Source organism: Eubalaena glacialis, chromosome 19 (assembly GCF_028564815.1).
Source record: "Eubalaena glacialis isolate mEubGla1 chromosome 19, mEubGla1.1.hap2.+ XY, whole genome shotgun sequence".
Taxonomy (NCBI): Eukaryota; Metazoa; Chordata; class Mammalia; order Artiodactyla; family Balaenidae; genus Eubalaena; species Eubalaena glacialis.
Window position 1 is genome coordinate 4,987,746 of NC_083734.1, and position 14,304 is coordinate 5,002,049.

Sequence of the window (14,304 nt, forward strand, 5' to 3'; positions counted from 1 at the left end):
AAAATCTCCGTATTGCCTATCTGACATCAGTGAATATCTCATAGTCATACAAACTGAGCATATCTGAAATAAAATTCTTTATTTTTTGTACTCATCCCTAAAACCACTTCTTTCTGAGCCTTTATCATCTCCATTTAAAGAGAAAACAAAAACAAAGTAAAACAGACAAGTCTGGAACCATCTTCCTAGGTGTTGGCCATCAAGGAATTTGACACACCCTTCCCTTTCTGACACAACTCATGTTTAATCCATCATCGAATTCTGTCTGTTCTACCTTCAAAAAATATTAGGGGGAAAACATTTGCTTACACGCTTTTACCCTATTCTGGGTTTTCTCCACCTCGGCATCGTTGCCATTTGGGGTTGGAAAATTCTTTGTTGAGGAGGCCGGTTCTGTGCATTGTAGGACGTTTAGCAGCATCTCTGGCCTCTGCCCACTGGATGACACATTCCTTCCCCTCCAGTTGTGACGGTCAAGAGTATCTCCAGACACTGCCAACAGGTCCCCTAGGGCAGAATCACTTCCAGGTGAGAGCCGCTGCTTCAGCCCCAGCAACCCCATCTTTCGCCTGGGTGATCACAGTGGCCTTACAGCTGGCTTTCTTACTGTCTCTTTTGGTCTCATATATTCTACCCAGTAGCCAGAGTGATTTTTTTTTTTTTTTAATCCAAAATGTGTTTGTTGGGATGGCTTCCCATTCGTCTTGATTCAGGGTGCTTTTAGTGCTGCTTCTGTCTGAAGGAGCATCCTTCTGTAAGCCTTGCTTTTCCTCCTGTAGAGGCTGGCAGAGGACAGTAGAACAGCCAACACATAAAGCTACTGTTTGTGCATGGCTAAAGACAGTGGTGATTTTATAGCATCCTGGGCATTTCACATCCACGAAATAGGAATTGGGGCTCTACACCAGACGCTTCTTCTGGTGTTTCCTCTTCTCTTCTGGAGAGGGATGAAGGAGATCCTTTGTGAGAGGCATGTTCTCATGGGGAAGTCGTCACCCCCGAAAAGGAGAATCTTTTTTTTTTTTTATACAATTTTTTTTTGATGTGGACCATTTTTAAAGTCTTTATTGAATTTGTTACAATATTGCTTCTGTTTTATGTTTTGGTTTTTTGGCTGCAAGCCATGTGGGGTATTAGCTCCCGGACCAGGGATCGAACCCGCACCCCCCGCACTGGAAGGCAAAGTCTTAACCACTGGACCACCAGGGGAGTCCCGAGAATGATCTTTTAAAAAAACCATTCAGATTATTTCACTCTTGTTGGCGGCCATGGTGATGTGCTCTCAGGGAGCAGGATGAGAGAAGGGTGTCTGGGGGACAGCATTGGCTGCCACACCCTGGGATCTGCCCACGTCCAAGCTCTTCTCAGCTACACTGTTCCCAGGCTGCTCCGGGCTGATGATGGAGCACGGCCAGGGCATCAGAGCTGGGCTGTTGCTGACTCACACGTGTGATGCTTTGGAATTTCTCAGAGCTGTATTCCAGTTTGACCAATCTTCCTTCCTCCCCTTCCTCCTTTCACAGGTGCCAGACTTACATCGTGTTTCTAGGTCTGTCCTAACCTGCTCTGTCTCCCTAGCAAGCCTTCTCCCCCTTTATCCTCCCCAGGTGTTTTCTCTAATAAACCTCCCTGAATGTCTAATTCCATCCTGGCCTCTGCTTCTCAGACAGTCCAAAAACTCCCCTGCTCAGGACTTTCTAATGGCTTTCTTCCTCACTCAGAACGAATCCCACAGTCCTTGTGGCAGGTCACAAGGCCCCGTGACCTGCTGATGCCTTTCTTGCTGATCTCAGCTCCTGCAACTCCACACCTGTTCACTTTGTTCTAACTGCACTGGTTGTGTTGCTATTTCTTAAACACACCAGGCTCCTTCTTGCCATGATCATTTTAGCATCTGTTCCCTCCCCCTGGAATTCTGTTCCCCTGGATATTCATTTGGTGAACTTACCTGAAGTCTTGGGTTAAATATCAGCTCCTTAATGAGACCCATCCTGATAACCCAGCTCCCATTTCCCCAGCACCTCAATGTTGTTGCCTTGTACTTTTCTTCATTGCATTGATCACTTTCACTCTATTCTGTTCTATTACATTATGTCTGTTTTGTTCTCTGATACATTTCAAGTACCTAGAACAGTGCCAGCACGGAGTAGATAATCAATAAATATTTGTTAAATGAAGAAACTGACTTAGACTCTAATTCCTTATTTGTATGTTTCCCTCATTAAACTAAGACCTTCTTTTTTTCCATTTATTTATTTCAATTAAAAAATTTTTTATTGAAGTATAGTTGATTTACAATATTATATTAGTTTCAGGTGTAAAAAATAGTGACCCAGTATATTTATAGATTATACCCCATTTAAAGTTATTACAACATAGGCTATATTTCCCTGTGCTGTCTAATATATCCTTGTTGCTTATTTATTTTGTATGTACTGTTTTGTACCTCTTAATCCCCTACCCCTATCTTGCCCCTTCACCCTTCCCTCTCCGCACTGGTAACTGCTAGGTTGTTCTCTGTATCTGTGAGTCTGTTTCTGTTTTGTTATATTCATTCATTTGTTTTATTTTTTAGATTCCACATATAAGTGATAGTATAGAGTATTTGTCTTTCTCTGTCTGACTGACTTCACTAAGCATAGTACTCTCTAGGTCCAGCCACATTGTTATAAATGGCAGAATTTCATTCTTTTTTTATGGCTGAACAATATTCCATTATATGTATATTATAATACCTCTACATATACCACACCTTCTTTATCCATTCATCTGTTGATGGACACTTAGGTTGCTTCATATCTTGGATATTGTAAATAATGTAAATAATTTGACTTAATCAGAATCTAATACTTTATTTGTATATGTTTCCCTCACTAAACAAAGACCTTCTTGAAGACGACAAGCTTTGCATTCTTGATACAGCTAGACAGCGTATTAGGTTCTCCGTACATGTTTGTTGAAATAAATTGCTTTAATGCCTATTAAAATGGTATTGGGGATACTAACCCATAGGGTTGTTTTTAAGATTCAGTGGCACACTATGTATAGACTGCCATCATCTGGCTCAATAAATGGTAGTTGTAAATAATATAACACGGAAAAAAATCACTAGCACGGTCTAGTAAGCAATTGCTTGATTTTTTAAAATAAATTTATTTATTTATTTATTTTTGGCTGCCTTGGGTCTTCGTTGCTATGCGCTGGCTTTCTTTTAGTTGTGGTGAGCAGGGGCTACTCTTCGTTGCGGTGCGCGGGCTTCTCATTGCAGTGGCTTCTCTTGTTGCGGAGCACGGGCTCTAGGTGCATGGGCTTCAGTAATTGTGGCACGTGGGTTCAGTAGTTGTGGCACGCGGGCTCAGTAGTTGTGGCTTGCAGGCTCTAGAGCGCAGGCTCAGCAGTTGTGGCGCATGGGCTTAGTTGCTCCGCGGCATGTGGGATCTTCCCGGACCAGGGATCGAACCCGTGTCCCCAGCATTGGCAGGCGGATTCTTTCTTAACCACTGTGCCACCAGGGAAGCCCAGTTGCTCAATTTTTAAGCTACCTGTATTGCAATTATTTTTTAGTTTTTTGTTTGTTCATTTGTTCTTTTACTACTAATTAGTAATTATACTGGTGTGTACATCAGAGTGTCCGTTCCTCAATCCTCAGGTTATTACATTTAATCGATAAGCTACTGAAACAAAAAATAAATGGTAGTTGTAAAAAAGTGCTGTTTCATAGGAAAAGAAACAGTAATTTGTGTGGGAGCTTAGAGAATGAAGCACTCACTTCCAGCTTTGGGAGAGAGTGCAAGTGTAAATCTGAAGATTTTTTTCAAGAAGCAACATTTGAACTGAGGTCTAGGGAAGAGGAAGTCTGTGCTCACTTTTTCCACGATCTTTTTCTTTCTTCTGAGGGGAAGGAATGCAGATTCGATCAGAAGCTGACCATGGGTCATGGATTGTCTCACACTTCCTGGTGGGTCTGGTCCCAGAACACTAAAGTAGGTCAAGTGCATGAAGCGGTATTCTCCATCCTTTCCTGCTTTCATCTATCTGAGATTCTGTGGGTCTGGACATCTTATTCTCCTTCACCTCTATCTTATCCTGCCTCCAAAAGATGTGTAGGCTGAATGGATAATGTTCCTCAGAGGATGCCATGTATTTTTAAAATTTTTATTGAAATATAGTTGATTTACCATGTTGTGTTAGTTTCAGGTACACAGCAAATTGAATCAGTTATACATACATATATAAATAAATATATGTATATATTATTTTTTTACCTTCTCTTCCATTATAGGTTATGACAAGATAGTGAGTAAAGTTCCCTGTGCTACACAGCAGGTCCCTGTTGGCCATCCATAGTAGTGTGCTTATTCTAATCCCAAACTCTCAATTTATTCCTCCACCAGGCTGCCATATTTCTTGATAGTCTCTTCCTCTCAAGAATCTCTGCTTCCTGCTCACCACATCTTCATTTCAGATTGACTGACCTATGGTAAGATCCAACCGTGGTACTAAAGCAAAGTAAAAGTCTGTATCAGTTCTCGAGGGCCACCATAACGAAGTACTGCAGACTGGGTGGCTTAAACAACAGAAATCTGCTTTCTTATAGTCCTGGAGGCTGGAAGTCTGAGCTCAAGGTGCCTGAAGGGTTGGTTTCATCTTTGGCTTGTAGGTGGTTGTCTTCTCCTTGTGTCTTCACATCATCTTCCCTCTGTCCATGTCTGTGGCCAAATTTCCTCTTCTTAAATAAGGATAGCACTTATATTGGGTTAGGGCCCACTCTGGCAACCTCATTTTAACTCCATTACCTCTTTGAAGACTCTGTCTCCAAATACAGTCACATTCTGATGGGTTAGGACTTCAGCACATGAAGTTTTCAGGGGCACAATTTATCCCATAACAAAGTCCCATTTAGAGCTTGGATCTAAGCTGGTGTCCCAGTCTGGTTTCCCAGAAGCTCAGAACAAAGTGGTACTTTGAGCTTCTACGTGTCATGGTCTCTTTGTGCATCTCTCTGTGGAGCCCTCTGTGATGCACAGGTGACTTATGTGTAGCTGGTTCCACTGTCCAAGTACCACCTGTCTTTGCACCTCCCCCATCCCCAGACACTGATGTCGCCTTTGAAAGGTGCTATGATTCGAGTACATGGAGATGGTGGAAAGCAGCTGAGCCCGCGGAGTCAATGTTACCTTCACGGCTGAGACTAAGGGGAAGAACCTGGGGCATTTGCCTCGTGCAAAATCCAAGAGGGTGCCGAAACACTCAGTTATCAAGATAATATTTTAATGCAGTGTTTAAAAAATCAAAATAGTGCAGAAAAAACTGTGACAAACACAATATCAAATTTTTGAATTCAGACAGGATCCATGACAATCCTTCAGTTGCTTTTAGACAGGTGTCCTTACCTGCTGAGAGCCTCTATTTCTGGATTAAAATCTTGCTGTCCCTTCAAGTGTCTCTTATAGGACATGGTGTTTAGCTCTCTCCACAGTCTGCCATTTATTCATTCAGCAAACCATTTGTTTATCGAGTATCTACTAAGAGTCATACAGAATAGGAATTAAATATTTGCCAAATTAATAAACAAGCAAAAACCTAATTACAGTTGTTTTAAAGACACCCCCAGGGACACTCTACTCTGGTAGCAAGAAGAAACATTGACAAACTGGTGGGTGTCAGGGGCTGGATTGCATGATGAAGGACACTTAAAATAGGTTTTTCATTTATTAAACCAACAAATATTTAGTATCTACTAGTGCAGGACACTGTGCATGTCAGTTAAGCATTTTAAAATTTTAATAGGCAGAAGGATCTAGAAACTCAAAGTACAAGTTGTCAGTATTTATAAGAGCATCCATTTCATGGAAGAATGCGTCTTTGGTGAATTACTCTAAAGAAAATATTTACTGGCTACGTATCACAGCACTCCTCCAGCTGGGCATCAGCAGTAACTAGAGAAGGAGTGGGCAGAGATAGCAGAGACATTTCTTCTCTATTAGTCATTACAAATGAGAGAAATAAACCAAATTGGCAAAAAGTACAGACTCAGTGCAGGGATGAATAGTTCAGAGAAGAAGATTTGCATTTGGATATGAAATTCTGAGCCTGCCAAGCTCATAGGAAATCTGCAGTTTGCTATCAGTTAATCTCTACTGTTTAAAGTTTTAGGGAGGGAAGGAAGCAAATTGCATCCCTTGTTCATAAAACCAAATGACCACTTTCAACCCCCAAAAGGGGAGTATTTGGCAGATGACGTTTAAAGTAATTTCCTGGAGTGCTGTGGAGCCAGTGCTGACATAGAGGTAGCTGCAGGTCCCTCTTTGTGGGAAGGGGATGCTATGGGGAAGAAGAGAATTGCCCTTCTCTCCTGGGATAAGGGGATGAAAGAGATGGGGTAAGGAAGACAAACAGGCTAACCCAGACAACAGGCAGGAAATTAGGTGTAGTAAACGGTGCTATAAGGACACTGCACAGAGCAGTGGTGCGGATGGACCCATTGAACTGAAATGACAACTCAGCTAACACTGATGGAACATCTACAGTGTGTGAGAAGGCATCCTGGAATACTCAGGGGATTCCAAGGTGGGCAAGACACAGTCCCTGCCCCTGAGATGCTGATGATAAATAGGGAAGAGAATGACATTCATGAATCATTTTAATACAAAACAAACTCTGGTACATACCAATATAAATATATAAAATATGTTATCTATATACTATAAAAATAAGACACGTATGTATATGATTTTAAATATATATATGCGCATATATATAAATTTTAAAGTGTTAAATATCCACGTGGGAACTTGACACTTGTTTTCCTCCTTCTCTGGAAACTGAAATTGTTCCAAGCTAGTGCACGGCACAGAAAAGAGACACAATGCAAGGACATCAGTGATGTCCTCAAGAAACAGTTGGCATAACTCACCTAGGCTGAATCCACAGGGCAGTACTATGTCCGGGCCCACCTCTCAAAAGGATGCTGTGAAACAGTCCTCCTGTGATCAAGTGAGATCAAAACACCAGTGAGACGGTCCTGGTTAATTCTCCCACTGTAACCCCCAAGCCACGCATTCTGCTGGGTCACAGACTTGCTGACTGCCCAGCCTTGCGTTTGGATGAATCACAGGATGGCTGACTTTGGTGCTTCATGGAGACCAGGCTGGGGGCCAGCAGTCCTGATGCTCTGCATTTCCGATGGCAGCCCCTCATCTGTCAGCCTCGGCAGCATGAGTGCTGGGGGTCGAGTCTCTTACTTGCTGAGGTGGGCAAGAAGGTTTGGCCTTGTGTCAAGGTTCTTGTTTCTCTGGCTCTTGTTCCCGAAAACATGTCTTCCGCAGGGACACGGGCAGGAGAAATGAACTGTCCTCGGCATGCTATACTTTCTACTTTGTCAGAACAACAAACACAGCTCGATACATCGGGGGCTTATCTTTTAACCTCTGCTGGTGTCTCTGGCTTTAACCTGACTGACCTGGGGCTCTAGGCTCCAGACAAACGGGCAGATCTATTCCCAAGACACTGTTTGTCCCCCAGTGTCAATATTGGCAAAGGTAGGGGGGATGGATAATAGAAATCTAGCTGGTCAAATTAGTCTTTGGAGGGAAGAGACTCAAGGACCATGTCAACACCGATTTGACTGATTTTTAACCTCTTGGACAAGTCAACTCAGTTTCAGAGAGTTGAACCCAGTGGGCCTGGAAATGTAGGCAGTGGGTACCTCTTGAGGCAGGTCTTGGGCGTGGAAGCACAGATGGACCTTTAAGGCCCACCCAGAGCCCTGTGGGAGAGCATGATTTGTGCTGCTACACAATATGAAACGAGAAAGCTGCAGATGAGCCATCCTGCTTGGAAGTCCCTGTGCCTTGGGACTTCCTAGGATGCTTTTGCATCATTCGAGGGAAATGGTAGAATTCCCAAGAACAGCCAACAACACCCAGCATGGTGCCAGATAGCTTCTAATTTCTGCAACCAATGTGAATTTTCTAACTAAATGAGTAATTTCTGTTGGCACGAATAAAGGAATGACCAGATGTTCTAGGAGATGTTTCTTGCTCTTTCTTTTAACTCTTTTGCCCCTGCCTTATTTCTTGAAGTTAATCGGATAAGGAACCAAGTTGGTCACTGTCCTTTATAATAACAGTACCTGTGCACAATGAATAATACTTGTACAATGTTCACAAAGCCCATGGGGACGCAGGACTCCAAATAGCTCTCCTCTTAAGGTTAAGAAAGGGACTTGCCACAGATGCTTGCTGTAGTCTGTTCAGGGGAGAGTCATCATGATGAAGAACAGTTTGGAAAGCAACCAATGTAAGGAAAAATTGGAGGTGTTGAGGCTGTTTATCCTAGGGAACTGATAACACAGCAGCCATCTCTAGTTGAAGGATGACTTCACATTATTCCAGGACCAGCTTTTCAGCAGATTGAGCTGTTCAAGAAAGATCATGCTCGCGTGGAGCACACAGGGCTCCCCATCACTGAAAATATTCAAGTTAAAGCAAGAGCAAGTGACAGTGGGTATCGGGCTGGGGAGAAGATCGCACTCATTGGCCTTGAATGAGTTCCTGGCACTTAAGGAAGAAAAGGGAGGCCCAAAGCCCATGCTCTCCTCCTCCACTAGGCCTTCGGATTCCCTGGAATCTGTCCAGGGTTCATGGAATTGCAGCAATCAGACGTGGCTGTCTCCCAGGGATTTATCTAATCCTGATAACTCCTTTAGACCAGGAGATGGACACTAAATAAACTCACACAAGGAATTAAAGGCATCCTCCTTGAATGCTATTTGAAGTCAAACCTTTGAAACAATCTTTCTTCTCCCCGTTTTCCCCCTTCTTTATTTAAAAACATTGTGTCAGGAGCGCTCTCCCGCTGTAATTACCCCCTGTCACTGCTGCTCGGGACGGTTTTACTAACTGGCGAGCAAAGCTTGCAGGGAAAATGCATGATGGGCATTTCTAAAGAGGACGGAGGAGGCTCTTTATCTCGGAGCTGCAGTGACGGCAGCTCTAGTCATGATCCTCCGACAGCCCTGACGCCGCCTGTAACGTCTTACCAAGATGAGAGGTTACCAGCTCAAAGGGAAGCCTCTGAACGTGAGCTCCTAGGCACCCCTGTGCCACTTCAAAGTGCTGGTTTGTGTGATGGACAGAGGTTCCTGCCAGATGAAGGTTTCCATCATTGTTAATTGATGACTCTGAGAGCCACCAGCCTGTTTTGCTGGATCAACAGCCAGGTTGATTATTGGAAGCCACTTTCACAGGAGCGGACAGTGCGGCGTCCTTGACGGCCAGGGGTGAGACGCCCTGCAGAGTGTGCGGTGCCCGTAGTCTGCTTAATTTGAGGGGGGGCAGTTTTCATCACAGTTAAATGAAGCACGGGGGAGCTCAAAGGAAATCTCTGTGCCAGTCTCCAAAGATGCTCACTGAGACAGAGTCGGATGTCACGCTTTCAGGAGACAGTGTCCTCATGGCATCGAATCTGAATGGGAAGATAAGAATCATAGTGTTCAGAACTCTGCTGCGTGACTGATTTTTGCCTTTTATCCTTGCCATTGCAGACACAGCCGTAAAACGCACTCAGGACCCTTCAGTTAGGGGATGGGCGATCCAGGGCTGCTTGATTCTTCATACTCTGAACAACACTGGGTCCCTTTAGGGTTGTCATGGTTTTCAACCCATTCAATACCAGATTCCACCCTATCCCGTGGCATCTGTATATAAATCTCTTTGTTTCTTCCTATGGTGGAGCTCAGTAATTGAGGATCATCTGTATGGGGGAAGAAAAGCACCAATTACATGCTTTCTTCCATTTCTGAGAATCACACCAAAGCAAGGAAATAACCTGGAAACGGCTAATTGTTTCTGAACTCTAGAATGTAAGTATAAATTGAATAGTGTATGTGGCACACATTAATTTGTTCCAACAAAATCTGATGCTTTGGGTTTAAACACAAAGCCCGAAGCTTAATCCCCACTCTTCACGTGCGGGGATGGTGGGTGGAAGCAATGGTCCCTGCAATCAGGTCAGCTGTCTCCTCCACAGCCTCCCCTTCCTTCTGGCAAAGGCCGACGTAGCTTTTGAATATATCATCATCATCATCATCATCATCACAGCCTGTCTCCATGTTGATTTACTTTGACAAACAGGGAATTCCCTAGCGGTCCAGTGGTTAAGATTTGGTGCTTTCACTACCATGGACTGGGTTCGATCCCTGGTCAGGGAACTAAGATCCCGCATGCCACACATTGCGGCCAAAAAAAAGGATAATTTGACAAACAGTACTTCAGCACCCACCTATTCTGTGCTGGACTCTGCCTAGGAATACAAAGACAAAACTTCTAGGAGAGCTACATATATAGATAACCATTATGTACAAGAAAGTGCTGTGATAGAAAGTACAAGCTACCAGGGTATAGAGAAGGGGATGTTGAATTAGGAACAGTGAGGGTCACTAATAGCTGTTGAGAGATTAAACACGGGTGCATTTGGAAGAACTGTTTCTTAGGACTAAAAAAATACGGTGAGGCAGGCGAAAGCTTATCTTTGGACTCCAGCTTTTCAATCTGTACCCTTACATTCAGGACTCTTTTGGGGGCTAATGGCAGAAAACGAACTCAGTTTCGTGTAAGCTAAAAAAAGGAATCCATGCATTGGCATCACAAAAAGTGCAAGATGCAGATTTCAAGCGTGACTGGGTCTGAGGTCTCGTTAGGGCTTGGTCTCTCTTCTTGCTGGCTTTTTCACGGAGATCCTTCACATATGGTGATAAGGGGACCACCGCACCGGTGACTCAGGGCTATGGGCTACCTTCTCAGCAACCTTAGTGAAAGGGTACCTCTTCCCCCACAGTCACACGGAAGTTCTGGAATGGTGTTTGTTTGGTTGGCTTGGTTTAAATGCCCACCACACCTGTGCTAATCACTGTGGCCAGGGAGACGGGCACCTCTGACGGTCTTGCTCCTGAGTCCACCCAAACCACATGGGCAGAGAGTGGGGAGGGGTGTTCCTTAAGGCAAACTAAAGTGTGCTTGCAAGAAGGTGGTGGATGGATGGCAGGCAGACCCAGCAGATGCCCACGGTTCCTTTTCAGTCCTGATTCTACTCGAAGTTTCCCTCCACTTTCCCTGAGGACCTCAGGATAGGATTGACATATTTAGCAAAATACAGGCCATCTAGGTAAATTTGAATTTCTAATAAGTAACAAATAATTTTTCGGTATATGTCCCAAGGTGGTTGTTTATCTGAAACTTAAATATAACTGGGTGGGCATGTTATATTTCATCTGGAATCATGCCTTAGCACTTCTCAGAAAAAACCATTGAAACACTGAAGTATAAGAAGTTCTTAATAGCTTAAAATACTACTTAATGTGAGTTTTTGTTGCTGTTGTTTTTTGTTAGACAGGATTTGAACTGGCCTTGGTTCAACTGAAGCAGTGGTTATCAACTTTGCCTGCACACCGGAATCTTCCAAGGAGTTTTAAAAATACTTAAAAAATACTGGGTCCCACCTTATATGTACTGAATCAGAATATCTGAGCTGGGGGCTTAGAATGTTTCAAGCCTCCCTAGGAGACTTCCGTGTATGGCCAGGATTGAAAAGCATGGAGCAAAAGCGTTAATTCTTTTTTTTTTTTTAATTTATTAATTTATTTTAAAATTTGTATTGGGAGTATAGTTGATTTACGATGTTGTGTTAGTTTCTGCTGTACAGCAAAGGGAATCAGTTATACATATATCAACTCTTTTTTTAGATTCTTTCCGCATATGGGTCATTACAGAGTATTGAGTAGAGTTCCCTGTGCTATACAGTAGGTCCTTACTAGTTATCTATTTTACATATAGTAGTGTGTATATGTCAATCTCAGCATTCTTTGAAGATAATTTCTGCATTAGAAAACATAGAAAAAGGGGTCTGGATGCTGTTCCCAGTTTTTCTACACTAGTAGGCAATCATCCACTCTGCCTACTACAAGATGATTTCTGGTTCACAGAGCACACTGACAAATTTGATAAAAAGTCACCCTCGGAATGATTTCTCCAACGTCAGGTGGCAAACGCAGCGAGAGTGTGATTTTTACAAATGAGTGCTGATGGAGACTCCTTCCTGAAAGGACAAAGAATGTGGGAAAGATGGTGACATGGTCATTTAGCTGACATTTAGTAAAGGAATCTTTTATTTTCTGCAAGTGTTAGCTATGCAGTTTCAACACTTTCTGCTAAGCCTTTTAGTCATGGGAGATTCGCAAGTTGGGCCTTTACAGTAGAAGCATCTTCACTGGACGCTAAGGATAGACATTAAAGGATGGACAGTTTTGGGGTGGTTACCCTGTGTTCACTCTGTGTATCCCCCTTTCTGCTTCTCTGCTCCCTACATCTCTTGTAGCATGTTGGGTCATGTGACTGTGGCATTGGCCTTAACTACATTCATATGTACATATATATATATATATTTCTCCAGTTATACACGGTGCATCCCAAATTGTAGTTTAGAGATGAATTGTATCAGAGTCACTTGGAAAGCTTAATGAACACACACACACACACACACACACACACACCCTTTCATCCCATCCCCAGTCACTTGACACAGTTGGTTTAGGGTAGAGTGCAGAACATTTTCTATAGGTGATCGAAAATATTCCCCCAAGTGATTCTACTGGACATTCAGCTTTGAGAACCACTTGGCTAATTTTTAATGTCCTCAACCTACATGGGGTGAGGTCGATGATAATGAAAGTGACCATTTATTGAGTGTATACGATGCCTGAAGCACTGTGAGAGGACCCCAACAGCATACATCATCTCCTTTCGTCCTCTGTGTGCCCAACGAGTTTTTATTCCCACTTTACAAATGGAAAAATGGAGTAAATGTCAGGATCACCTTGTGCATGGCAGAGCTGGGGTTTGCATCCAGATCTTGATGTGTCTCCAGTGCCTGGGCCATCATGCTTGGCATTTTAGTGTCCTTATGGCTATGGGGCTGGCATGTAGGGCCTGAGGGCAGCAAGTCAGGTGTCTGAAGGCTTTATTCCTGGATGGGCTGTCCAGCTACTTTTGCTCTTAGGCTCTCCTATTTGATCACACATCTTACTGGGCAGAGCAGACTGGAAGCCACGTGAAGAAAGGTTTGATGTCTTGCTGTGATTCCTAGAACCAATCCCAATGACCTGTCCTCTAGAGGTGGTTATTCAGTACTCCTTACTGACTGTGAGGCCGGGGGTCCCTGACATATGAGGAGATTGAGAGGATTGGAGTGTGTCTCCCTGGGGACTTCACCTCTTTGGGTAAAAGACAGTGCTCCTTTTTTTTTTTTTTAAACCTTTGAGCAAAATATTTATTGAAACTAGACTAAACAATCCCACAGTTAGTTAGGATCTTAGAGGTCATTTGACCAGACTCTCCACCTTATGTATGATTCCAAGGAACAATTTCAGATTGTTTGGAGTCTTACAATAGCTAATTAACTTCTGTGCAGGATTCCATATTTGTCCTTTGGTTCAAGCTTGTTGACTTTGTGGTCAAAGTTTGCTGTATCTGTAGAATTTTTTTTCCTTTTTGATCTATGAAGAACCAATGGAGGTATGTAAAAGCTTCCAGATATATAAATATTTCTACTTATAATTTGAGACAGTGCTTCTTGTAACATCACCTCTGAGCTCTTCCACTGGCTCAGTTCCCTCTGAAATGATGAAGTACCTTACTGATAATTCGTCAGAAGAGTGAGGCACAGTCACATATGAAGAACAAGTTAAGATGAGACAATAAACAAGACCCTTTTGCAAGGAGAAAACTTTGATCTGTCAACTGAGCTTCCCATGTCCTTCCGTATAAACACCCATTAAGCCTCGAGAGGCTTAGTAAACAGAATGGTGTGAGGTTGGGATATTTCCAGAGTGGAAAAAAAAATTATGCTGAAATCTCCAAAGAGTTCATGATTTTTGCAGCTGGGGCTTTCTGCACTGTTGTGTATGCTATTAGCACAGCTCTGTTTCAATACTGTAATAGTTTTATAATGTGCTTCCAGCTGCTTGCTACCCCAAGCGGCTGGTTATTTAAAACAAATCTTTGGTAAATATATTTTTTTCTCACATTCCCCGTTTCTTCCTGCTGATTGCTCATGCTAAGAGGCCATGAGGGCCTGCTCTCCTCTACTCTCACATTCTCGAGCTAAATAAGGGGTGAAGACATATGAATGCACAGGAGAGAGGTGGGTCACAGAGATGTTCTCGGGAACTCAGTAGCAGAGGCATCCATACGTGTTGAGGATGCAGTGGTGCAGGGGTCGATGATCAGCCCTTGAGCTGTTAACACT

General features: G+C 43.2%; 1 long non-coding RNA gene and 1 pseudogene across 1 annotated transcript in view; one reads left to right on the plus strand and one right to left on the minus strand.

The window, feature by feature from the left end:
• Positions 1-14,304, plus strand: part of LOC133079484 (uncharacterized) — a 254,696-nt gene that overhangs the window by 51,590 nt on the left and 188,802 nt on the right. The window lies entirely within an intron of this gene.
• LOC133079981 (small ribosomal subunit protein eS27-like) lies at positions 721-974 on the minus strand (annotated as a pseudogene).